The sequence below is a fragment of the Gambusia affinis genome, linkage group LG16 (assembly GCF_019740435.1).
Source record: "Gambusia affinis linkage group LG16, SWU_Gaff_1.0, whole genome shotgun sequence".
NCBI classification, from domain to species: Eukaryota; Metazoa; Chordata; class Actinopteri; order Cyprinodontiformes; family Poeciliidae; genus Gambusia; species Gambusia affinis.
The window spans coordinates 13,631,340-13,642,291 of NC_057883.1; the positions used below are offsets into that span (position 1 = coordinate 13,631,340).

Sequence of the window (10,952 nt, forward strand, 5' to 3'; positions counted from 1 at the left end):
CCTGGTAGCACTTTACTCAGGAAGAGGTGGACCTAAAGTTCACCATCTGTCTTGGCTGCAAACACTCAATGGACAGTCTCAGCGCAACTACAAGTGGTTTCATACCTATGTCTACATATAAATACATTTAAACCTGGAAAATAACATTAAAGCAATGTTTGACTGAATTTAGTTATTTGGTTCATGTGCAGGAATGTCAATCCTAAAAGAGAAGACGTAGCCACAGGCTAATTTCCATTGGTTGTCTTCAGAGGAGGTCTAGCACAAATTGCTAATAAAATAGAGGATAAATACAAAATAAAAACTAAAGAGATATATACAGAGCTAAAGAAGAAGAAATGTCATTCTGTAAAATTTGTAATACAATTTCATGTAACACAGAAAACAAAAACGTAGAGATGCTCTAATCCAGAACTTTCACTGCTAGCGATACCCATATCACAGCTTGCATTGTTGTTTACCAAAATTGCTAAATGTATGTTTGCATTATGCCATAAAACTACTAACTCTGTATTTAGACTGCCGAGACTGGGGGCAGGGTATATGATATAATGAGCTTTAAAGAAGGTTATTAATTATTTATGAGTGCAGCCATAACAGCTCAGTGTGTACAGTCGTGTGTAATCTGCCAAGGGACTACATTTGTAAATTAGTTTTAGCTACAATCTTGAACTAGATTCTGCTGCAGGTTTCTCCCTTTAAAAGGGAGCTTTCCTTTTCCTACCATGCTACATACATGTCCAGTATGAGCTACAGCAGCAAAGTCATTGAGACAATGCAAGAAACTGTTCACTGTTTCTATACGTTAATCCAGGAGGAGTGAATTCTGCAAGACGATTGATGTAATATGCTTGGTTTCCTTAGACAGAAAACTTTTTCATCAGTTTGAATGATAAACTGAACTTGACTGCTTTGTTTGATCAACTACGACCAACTGGAATGTATATATGGTTGAATTGAATTGACTATTACTATAAAGTGCTTGGAGATGACATTTTGTGACTGGCGCAATGTAAATAATCAGAACTGAATTGATGGTTTACTTTACACCACTTTTTCTATTAGGAAAGTTAGCACTGACTTGCATCTTTAATCTGAACAACAACCTCAACGGTGTAATTTATAGCTAATCTAAAAATATATATTTCTTGATATATTTATCTCCACAATATAAAAGATTAACTAGTACATTTTCTCTAAGTGTGCAAAAATTTTGACTCAAAAATGTATTCTTATGATGCTACCTGTGTTTAAGTATTGAATGACCAAATATAGTATAATTTGACATTTTAGCTACTGAAACACCCCTGAAGCAGTACCTATCAACAGTACGATGACTTGGACCCATTCATAGCACTGATTCAGAAAATGATTTTAAGCAAATTTGCTTGGGTATGCCAGTCAAGTACAAGAGGAACTAAATTTAGAAAACTTTAAAATATTTCTGAAAGACATGAAACCCTTTCATAGAAAACAGCTTAAATTATAGACTTCTTTCGAAGGTGTATCTTAAAAAGACAAATAAATTAGAAGGTCGTAAAGGACGTAAAAAAAAAGAACATATCAGAAGTTGACCAACAATTTTCTCTTCTACCATTACAAATGTAAGCATTTTCATAAAAAATTTGCAAAAATACCTAATTCATTTGTCATTAACCTAAAGCATGAACAAAGCCACAGTTACAAAGTCTTGCATAGCACTAATAAAACTTACAGTGTCTGCTAAATTCTGTTTGAGCTATTACTATGATGAGCACTTCAAGCAAGACATCCTCCTGAATCGGTTTGGTATTTATTTTTCAGTAAACTGTCAGAGTTTGACATTCCCATGTCTGAAACTATCAGACCAGCACATCTGGCACAAGTCATTTAAAACCCTGTTCTTGTTGGTGTTGATGTTCAGTTTGAACTGCAGTAAATTATTGTAACCACATCTAGATTCCTAAATAAATAAGTTACTGGCACTTGACTGACTGTCGCCATTACTGGTGACGAGCAATTTAACAGGTGTATCTAACAAAGAGACCACTAAGTGTCCAGTTTGGACGTTTGTTTTTTTTTCTCAGTTCTGCAGTTCCTGCAGCTGATATATGTGTGTTTTCAGCTTCTGGATCAAGGGGGTTTTTAGAGGTAAACCAGAAGCTATTGTAGTTCACAGTGTGAAAACTCTCACAATGCTTGCAAGTGTGGCCAGTTCATGGATAGTTTTGATCCTTTCATTACCTTTGTTGACAAAATGAATGTACAGCCCATTTTTGGGAGGCATACTTTTTGACTAAAAGAGGATTGATGTGAGAGCAGTTTCTGTTAAGATGATGTCCACCAGTTATGTTTATCCCTACAATGATCTGTCACTCTTCTTGTCCACTTCCTGCTGCTGAACTTGTTGAGTCATTGTGCCACTCTGCTGGTTTCTAGCTGCTCGCATATCAGTCTGAGTGCTTTCAGTGCATGACAAAGTGGAGGGAGCAGAGATGATGGTGTGTGTGTGTGTGTGTGTGTGGGGGGGGCGAGGGAGTAAACAGCAACCCAGCTGCAGAAATGGCATTTAAGTGTCTCTCCCCTTGCACTCCAATAGTACTGCAGACCCATTTCCTCAGTGCATGCCTCCATGTGCAGCTACAAATGTGTTCCCAAGCTATTCCTCCAATCATCTTGGTGCTCCCGTGCGACTCACCCGTCTACCTTTCTGTTCCGATCTTTTTCTCATTCATCATGCTTCCCTTCCTGTCCTCCTGCCAGAGGTCTTCACTAAGGTGTAATTTAGCCCCCGCTGTTCTCTAATTTCTGCTGTAGTCGGGAGGGGCGTGGCTGGCCACCTGACACCAGGGATACAGTCTGTCAATCATTACCCACAGCCAGGAAATTGCGTTCAAAGTGAGAGTAATTATCCAGCGTGCCCCGTGTGGGCCAAATTGAACACCTTCTCGGTTTGGTACGCAGAGAGAAATATGTCTTCAGTGGCAAGGCCAGGTGGATTTGTGAGGCTTTTATTGTTGCTGAGAGCAAGGTGAGCACTCTTCTCCTCTCGCTGCGTCTTATCCTTGGGGTCTGTCCTCATTCTTCATTTATCATTATCAAATCCTTAAATATTCTTTTAATGTGCTCTCCCCTGGCCTACCTACGATGTCTCGCAAATCAAACAAAGGAAACATATAAAATGACAAGTTATTAGAAAAACACCACATCTCCGTAGCCCAGTGAAGATGTCGCCAAAGCAAAAGTACAGCAGTGTAATAATGTAGTTAAGAAAATCATGACAATATAAGAACAAAAGAAGCATTTTGAATTTCTATTTGTGAAGCCAGGAAAGACAATGTGGAACAAACCCTCCATAAATACTTTTCAGCATATTGTACTCAAAGTGGCTGTAAACTGCCTCTTCACCTTCTGTGGGCTTTAGAAAATTTACCAGTAGATAATAAACTTTGACCAATTACAGGTCTCCTTTTGCTTTCTTCGCAGTTTCTTTCATGTTGTTGACAACCCTTAGCAAACACTTGTGAATTACTTCTAAAGTGACTGATCTGGAGTTATAGTGACAAACTTTTCCATACAGACTACCGGCAGTGTTAGAGCAACAACAATGAAAGAGACACAAAAAGTATTATGTTGTCAGTGTTGGTGGTTTTGAATGTTGGCTCCAAACTGCCAACACTGGGACCAAATAACCAAAAGGCCAGTGGTTATTAGACAAAATACAAGGATCTAAAAGTATTTATAAACAGCTACACTATTTAGCTGTGATATAACAAAATATTGTAGTATCTTAAACCACTGAATTATATTCTATATTGTTTATCTATATATCCAATAAGACTTTGCCATCCAAGAAAAACAATAACGAGACATTGGTTTAAAATTCCCTAAAACACACAGAGACTAAATCTGCAAAAAAAAAAAAGACAGAGTTTGTCTGGAAATATTTTAAAGTAATGTGATACAACCTGAGAAGGGTAAAAAAAAGAAAGCATTGTTTTCAGATTTGGAACCCTCCAGCTTTATATTCTCTCTCTGTGATTATCCTGATCTTTAACAATTTAAACTTAAGCATGATACCAAAACCACCTTTGTGTGAACTGTGTGAATTTTGCTTACTTTGCATATCAAATTTCCATCCATCCATCCATCCATTTTCTATTCACCGTTCGTCCCTAATGGGGTCGGGAGGGTTGCTGGTGTCTATCCCCAGCTAACGTTTCGGGCGAGAGGCGGGGTTCACCCTGGACAGGTCGCCAGTCTGTCACAGGCATATCAAATTTCAGACACAAAATTTAAATCATATTCAGGACATGAACTCTAGTGTTTGCTTTACCTTCTCCTGGCCTTTTTAATTAATGTCAGACACTGAGGCTTGTCATAAGCATCTTAGTCAATCACCAGCATCAGTGTCAACTCTTCTGCAGCCCCCTGCCAACCAAACCTTGTTAGAACAAGAACTGCATGGCTGACCTATTAACCTCATAATTAACAATGTGTCTCTTCAGCTGCAAAGTGACTTTTCATTGTTTAATCTCATATATGAATGTGTGTCCATAGCTTAAATCTGATAAACTAATAAACATATAATGCTTTCCAAAATTTCTTTGTTTTTCACTCAGATCTATTAAGGTTTGAGAAGCTCATTGTTTGCATTCTTACACCAACTGTTTAGGTGAGCAACAGTATTGGACCCGATTGACTTAAAAAAAGACAGATCAGAGTTATTTTATTCTTACTCTGATAAAATCTTGATTTGATTTAAAAGAGCTAAAAAAACTTTTCAACTTAAAATATGGGGGGGGGGGGCAAGTAATTTTTTTCAGCATTGCAGGACAGTAAATTGGAAAGTTAGAAGTGGCTCGATGGGTTAGACTGCAGCATTGGACTGCTTGTATCTGTATAACTACAAATACATAGTGGATACTCTCTGCCTGCAGTAGGCTTATGCAGAATAATAACAGAACCAGGGAATAGATACAACTCAAACTATTGGTTTATATGGCTAGGATAGGAGCCTTTGTTTATATTGATATGTTGTAGGGAAGAAAGAGTGATATATTATCAATAATGAGTCAGTCTCCACAGAGATGGAGCTCTGTGTGCAACTGCTGATTCACAGTAAACAGCTATCAAATGGGAATAACAATTTGCAAATGTGACTTTTTCAGCTTTCCTGCTTAAAGGTTGCCAGGTCAGGGTGCCCTAAATGTTTCACCTGTTCATTCTTTTTTTTAAATAAAGCACATTTAATCTCTCCCAGTAAGAGTAATGCCAGAACGAATGCCATCATTAAGTTGAAAGTTACCTGAAGACGTTCCTTTGTGGTCGTGCAAACTACTGGCTGTGACTCGGTGACATCACTCATATCCTTGTATGGTGCTTTTTTTTTAGGCTTCCACTACAGTTTATTCCACTTTTGTTTTGGCACCAATATGGTTTTGCATTGTTTGTGTTAAAGAAAATAAACAAATTGTAAATTAATATGTGATGTAAACATTCACATACATTTTCCTTTTAGGGTTTGAGCTGCAGCCTCTATATATATATATATATATATATATATATATATATATATATATATATATATATATATATATATATATATATATATATATATATATATATATATATATATATATATATATATATATATATATATATATATAAAAATTAATACTACTTCACTCTACAATTTAGAAAGCTACTGATAAAACCAAAAAATATCCATAAGCATTCATAACCTTAGGATGTAGAAAAGCAACATTCTATGTGAATGTTTGCCAAAGAAATATTCAGTAAGCTTAATGGAAGCAACGCATCAAACACTTCACATAACTAAAAATTGGTTTCAAGTTGTGTCAAATCTTTGAGGATGTTGGAGGTATTTTGTCCTTTTAATGTGAGAAAAGTTTTGAACATGTTGCATCTGGTCCAAGCATCATCTATTTTTGTGAAATATGAAAATATTTTGATGTGCTTTGGCCGCGACGCCATCCTGGATATTTCCTGAAGCAAAATACGGAGCATGTACAATACATCATCACGCAAAAACATCACACGTTACTGGAACTGATAAGCGGGAACCTTAAGCAATCAGCTTAACAATTTCAAGGAATTGAATTACTGAGAACCAGTTCTCGATTCCCATCCTAATCCTGTTTGGAAAACCAAAACAACTTGCAAAAGCACACATATAAAATAATTTATGCTAAGCTATATTTTTCAAAATGAGTGATAATGTACTTTTGGAAAATTCTGTTATTGACGTGAAAGAACTTAAAATTTGGATTTGATTTTAAATAAAATTCAGTCTCTATTTGAAAGAAAATAAATGACTTCAGAATGTCTGAATTAAATTTGTCCATGCTAAACTTAAAGCAATTACTTGTTACTAATTAAAGCATTTTTAAGTTGGATCAACTATTTTCTTTTGTCAGTGTAGGACCAGTACAGACTTGAAACTGTGCAACCAGATTATATTTTGCTGCAAAATGGCAGATAGTGTGTGTAGTTTACATAAAGACATTATGAATGCACCGTTAATACAACATGTTAATGTCTGCAGAGTCTTCTGGCATTTTCAGGACCTGAAAGCTAGATGTGAAGTGCAGAGAGAGGTGGAGAATATGGATGCACCAACGTTAAAGGCTCCAAAATTGGGGCGGGGGGGGGGAGAGAAAACGGAGGAGCTAATTAACATATTAATGACCCCACCTTCCTACAGCTTCTGTCGGATAGTCCAAATACTTTGATAAGTATGCAAATGAGAGCTGCACCATCTGAAGAGGGAATTAGCTCTGCCTGAGACAGCCGAAGGAGGAGGAGGAGGGGGTAAGCGGAGAAAAGGACGGAAGAAAGAAAGGAAGGAAGGGAGGAAGAGAGTGTTAGAAGGGGTAGGGAAACAAAAAAGAGGCAGGAAGGAGAAGAGAGGAGGAATGAGAGAAACCAAATCCAGAGAGAGTGAGATGGGAGGGCATCTCAGGCAAAGTGATGAACTGATGCCTTCTTGTTTGTTTTAGCTCTCTTTAATTATCCGATCTGCTCGTCTGTTCATGCGCGTGTGTTGGTGTAGAGGCGATGATGGAGAATAGGGGGAAAAAAAAGCTTTTCATTGCTGCTCTCAGTTCAATATGACAGTGTCCGTCAGAGCTGCAGCGACAGGTTTAAGTTTCGCAGGCAAGACTGAGGCTGGCGATGTGAAGAAATGACCATGAACAGAGCAAAGAAAGGTAATATATCATTCTGCAAAAAGCAAGAGCAGAGAAGCAAAAACCTAAAGTAGCAAAATATAGTATGCATATATGGATGTTGCACAAATACCCAGTCCCAATTTTGTTTCATTAATGTATGTTTTTATTATAAAGGCAATGACTACAAATTACATCAAGTATAAAGGTGGAAATCTTTAGCAGTGATATGCTTTATCTAATCACAAAATAAATAAATAAATAAAGCCATAGAACAAGAGATAGATGATGTAATGTATTTCTTCCAAAGAGGAAACTCACTAAAATCTTTAAAACTGACAGTTTTATTAGCTATGCATATCAAGGGAATTAACTATTTACCTCCTTTAACCAGACTGTGGTGTTGAGACATTCACCAGTGTGTAATTTTCTGAAGAATATTTTGAATAATGTGCATGAAAATTAAGAAACACTACAGTCCTGCATAATGGGAGATTCAGATGGGAGGTTCAGATCTATTTCAGTCTAAATGTTACAGCTCCGCTTCCTGAGCTGCACAGAAATATCTGCACAAATCTTGGCCTTTATTAAAAAATACAAAAAAACCCCCCAAAAAAACGAAGGGATTTCTTCACTGAGCATTAGCACCATAATTAGCAAGACCCTGTTCTGTCCTAGTTATGTAAGATGGCTGTTTTGTCTTTTGAAATTGGATTACCGCAGGAGAAACCATTTATTTCCAGAAATGGGGAGATTTTTTTTCATCCTAGCGACTTCACTATAAAGTCTCCAGTACAAAGATATCCTTTGCTATTCAACTCATGCGCCGTACTTACACACCCCAATAAACATGATTAGCATGGCAGACTGTAAATATGCAAATGAGAGGGAAGATGTGTGGAGAATGTTTATAGTTGGAGCTTTGAGTGTCACACAAACTCTCCACCCTGCCCATTGTCAGAAAAGCAAGATGAGGTTAAAAAGGGGGCCTCTGTTAAATCTACCCTTATTTTTATTCTTTCATAAAAGTAATTCATCCATATAGTTGTGAGTTTTAATACAAAAGGATGCATTACTATCAACCTTTTCCCTACTTTTACTGTAACAGCAAAAGCAGATACATTAGCTAGTGAACTCCACCATACTTCAAGAGTCAAAATGGTGGGTTGGCGAGTAAAAAGTCTGACATAAACCCAAAAGCCATAAGAGTTGTAACTGGTCCATTACTGACTTATATATAATGCATAAAACTGAATTAAAAAGTTAATCAGAGTCTACAAAATGGACTGCAGGGCTCAGCTGACATACTTGTGTATGAACACATGCAATGCAATTTGAAAATCTCAGGAAATCTTCTAAAATCTGGAGTTAAGTTGTGGAAAACATGGTTCAAAGTTTATTCATCTGAATATATTTCTGTTGCTTACTGTAACAGAATTCTGCAATACCTGAAAACTGAGGTCCACTTGGACCAAAAGTACCTCTGTATTGTAGTTCTAAGCATTTCTTTGTAGAAAGTACACCAATGAATAAGATAACTTATTTTATAGGTGAAAAATTAGACATGTTGCTGGATTTTATGGATTGTTTTTATTTTATGGCATGAAGAAAAAACCTGAAAATCATGCAACTGAAGACATTTGTATTATAGTGTTTTTATGTTATTTTTAATCAAGCTTTTCTAGACTGGAATATCTTTTTCTTGACTATGTTTTGATCCAGACCTTAATGATTTTATCATCTCTATGGCAAACAGTGACAGTTCTTATATCAGTGAATATTGCATTGGTTGACCCATAGCATAACTATGTTATGACCCCACTATGACCATGTTGTGACCCTGCTATGAATATATTATCTTCCTATGTCCCTATCATGAGTATGCTATGACACTTCTAAGAATTATAACAATGTGATGACCACACAGCCATGCTACAAAACATGATGTTGCTATGACCGTACTATGACTATGGCTAGTACCACTTTCTGGACACTGACAATTCACCCTAAAACTGTTAGAGCCTTTCACAAGGAGGGTTAAGAATACTTCAATTAATTAATTCAAACATACATCTCATGTTTAATTAAATGGACAAACATTTTTCCTGGCTTTTAGTTTTGTTCTATAGGTAGCAAAAGAGAAATGAGGCAATAAAGATGAGGTAGATATAGCCTGAAATGACTGATCAAAGTCTTTTTAGAAAAATGTATTGCACTTAAAATTATAGTATATAAAGCACTCAAACAACATGTTAATTTCAAAATCTCAAAATGTTAATTTCTTGACTATACAACACAGAATTTATGTGGATTTGAATAGAACCTACAAACATAAGTCAAGATTAAACTAGACACATTTTTCCAAAAAAAAAAGAAAATAAAATTGAGTACACACTGAGTCAGCACTACAATTGCAATTTAAATATGCAAGGGAAATGAATTCTCCTTTTAGAACAATTCCTTACAAAAACATAATTCCTATTTAATTCCCAAACAAACAAAGAAAAATAGAATGTCATATTTAAGCACATTAAGACACTTACAGCTCCGAACACCATGCAAAGTCGGGCATGTTTGCCCCGAAGGCTAGCAGCTCTTTGGGGAGAGAGGCCATCGAGCAGTGTTATCGACATTATAGACGCCTCAGCCTGGAGATAGGCTTCACATCGATCCCCTGATTAATTACTATCTGCAGGCACCAGTGCGGTGAGGAGAAGAAGGTGAGACAGGCGGGAGGATAGGAAGAAAAGTGAGAGAATGATAGAAAATGAGGATAGGGTGTGAGAGGAGGGTGGATGAAGGATTGGAAGAGTCCGGCTTGTATTATCTATGAATATCAGCTAAAGGCTACACAGTAATCTTCGAGGTGGAATATTATTTATTGATACATGGGTAGGCTGGGAAGCTTATCTAAGCTGCAACCACCTCCGAACACCACCAAGGACAAAATAAAATTTACACATTACTGGGGTGGAAACAACTTGCAAAGACGCGTAGAGGACACTGAAGAATCCACCCATGAATTCCCAACTGGGTTATACACCTTCTGTAAATACCAGTGAAAATAGCAACATGTGAAATACAGACATGTATTCCAACCTCTTTTAGCATGCAGAACAAACTATCAAACACTGAATTGTTGACATGCACCCTGAATAGAAAGCTTCAATGATCACTGGGTAGTCAGTAAAAAGCTAAAGTCCTAGCGCTAGTCTTCCATTTGAGTCTAGCTTAAGACTGGGCTGTATATTTAAATAATATGCAGGAAATCATCTTCTCACAAAACTGACAGTATGCATCAAAAGTCCATTTTATGTTCCCATTAAATCATAGTAAGTTAATACATGTCTAAATAAAGGAATAAGTAGAACAGAGGTATAGCAGTCCATCCCCTCAGACAGTAAACAGGGTAGAAGGTGACAGTGGGTCAAAGCAGCATCTGGCAGCAGTTTAAAAATATCATATAATATACAATATAATAATAAATTAGTTTGGTACTGCTCAGTATGTGTTTGCAGTGTTTGCTTTTGTGCTAAATAAAAATTAAAAGTTTACATGAAATAGTGCACGACAGTAAGAACGCTTGCTTTCGTAACAGATTACATACAATTAAGCAAGTATAAGGCTTCTCGTAAAAAAATATTAAATGCAAAAGGATCTACAAAACATTCATGTTCACCAAGTTAAGCGGAAATAGGAGGCTACAGATGGTCATAAATTAACAGTTGTTTAGGTGCCACAAGAGCCGGCTGTCTGGAAATAATCAAATCTCCCATCACTGTT

The 10,952-nt window shown here is 36.6% G+C and overlaps 1 protein-coding gene across 13 annotated transcripts in view; it reads right to left on the reverse strand.

Annotated features, from left to right (window-relative positions):
- myt1lb (myelin transcription factor 1-like, b) overlaps positions 1-10,952 on the reverse strand; it is a 121,362-nt gene that overhangs the window by 53,469 nt on the left and 56,941 nt on the right. The gene's annotated exons all lie outside the window — the stretch shown is intronic.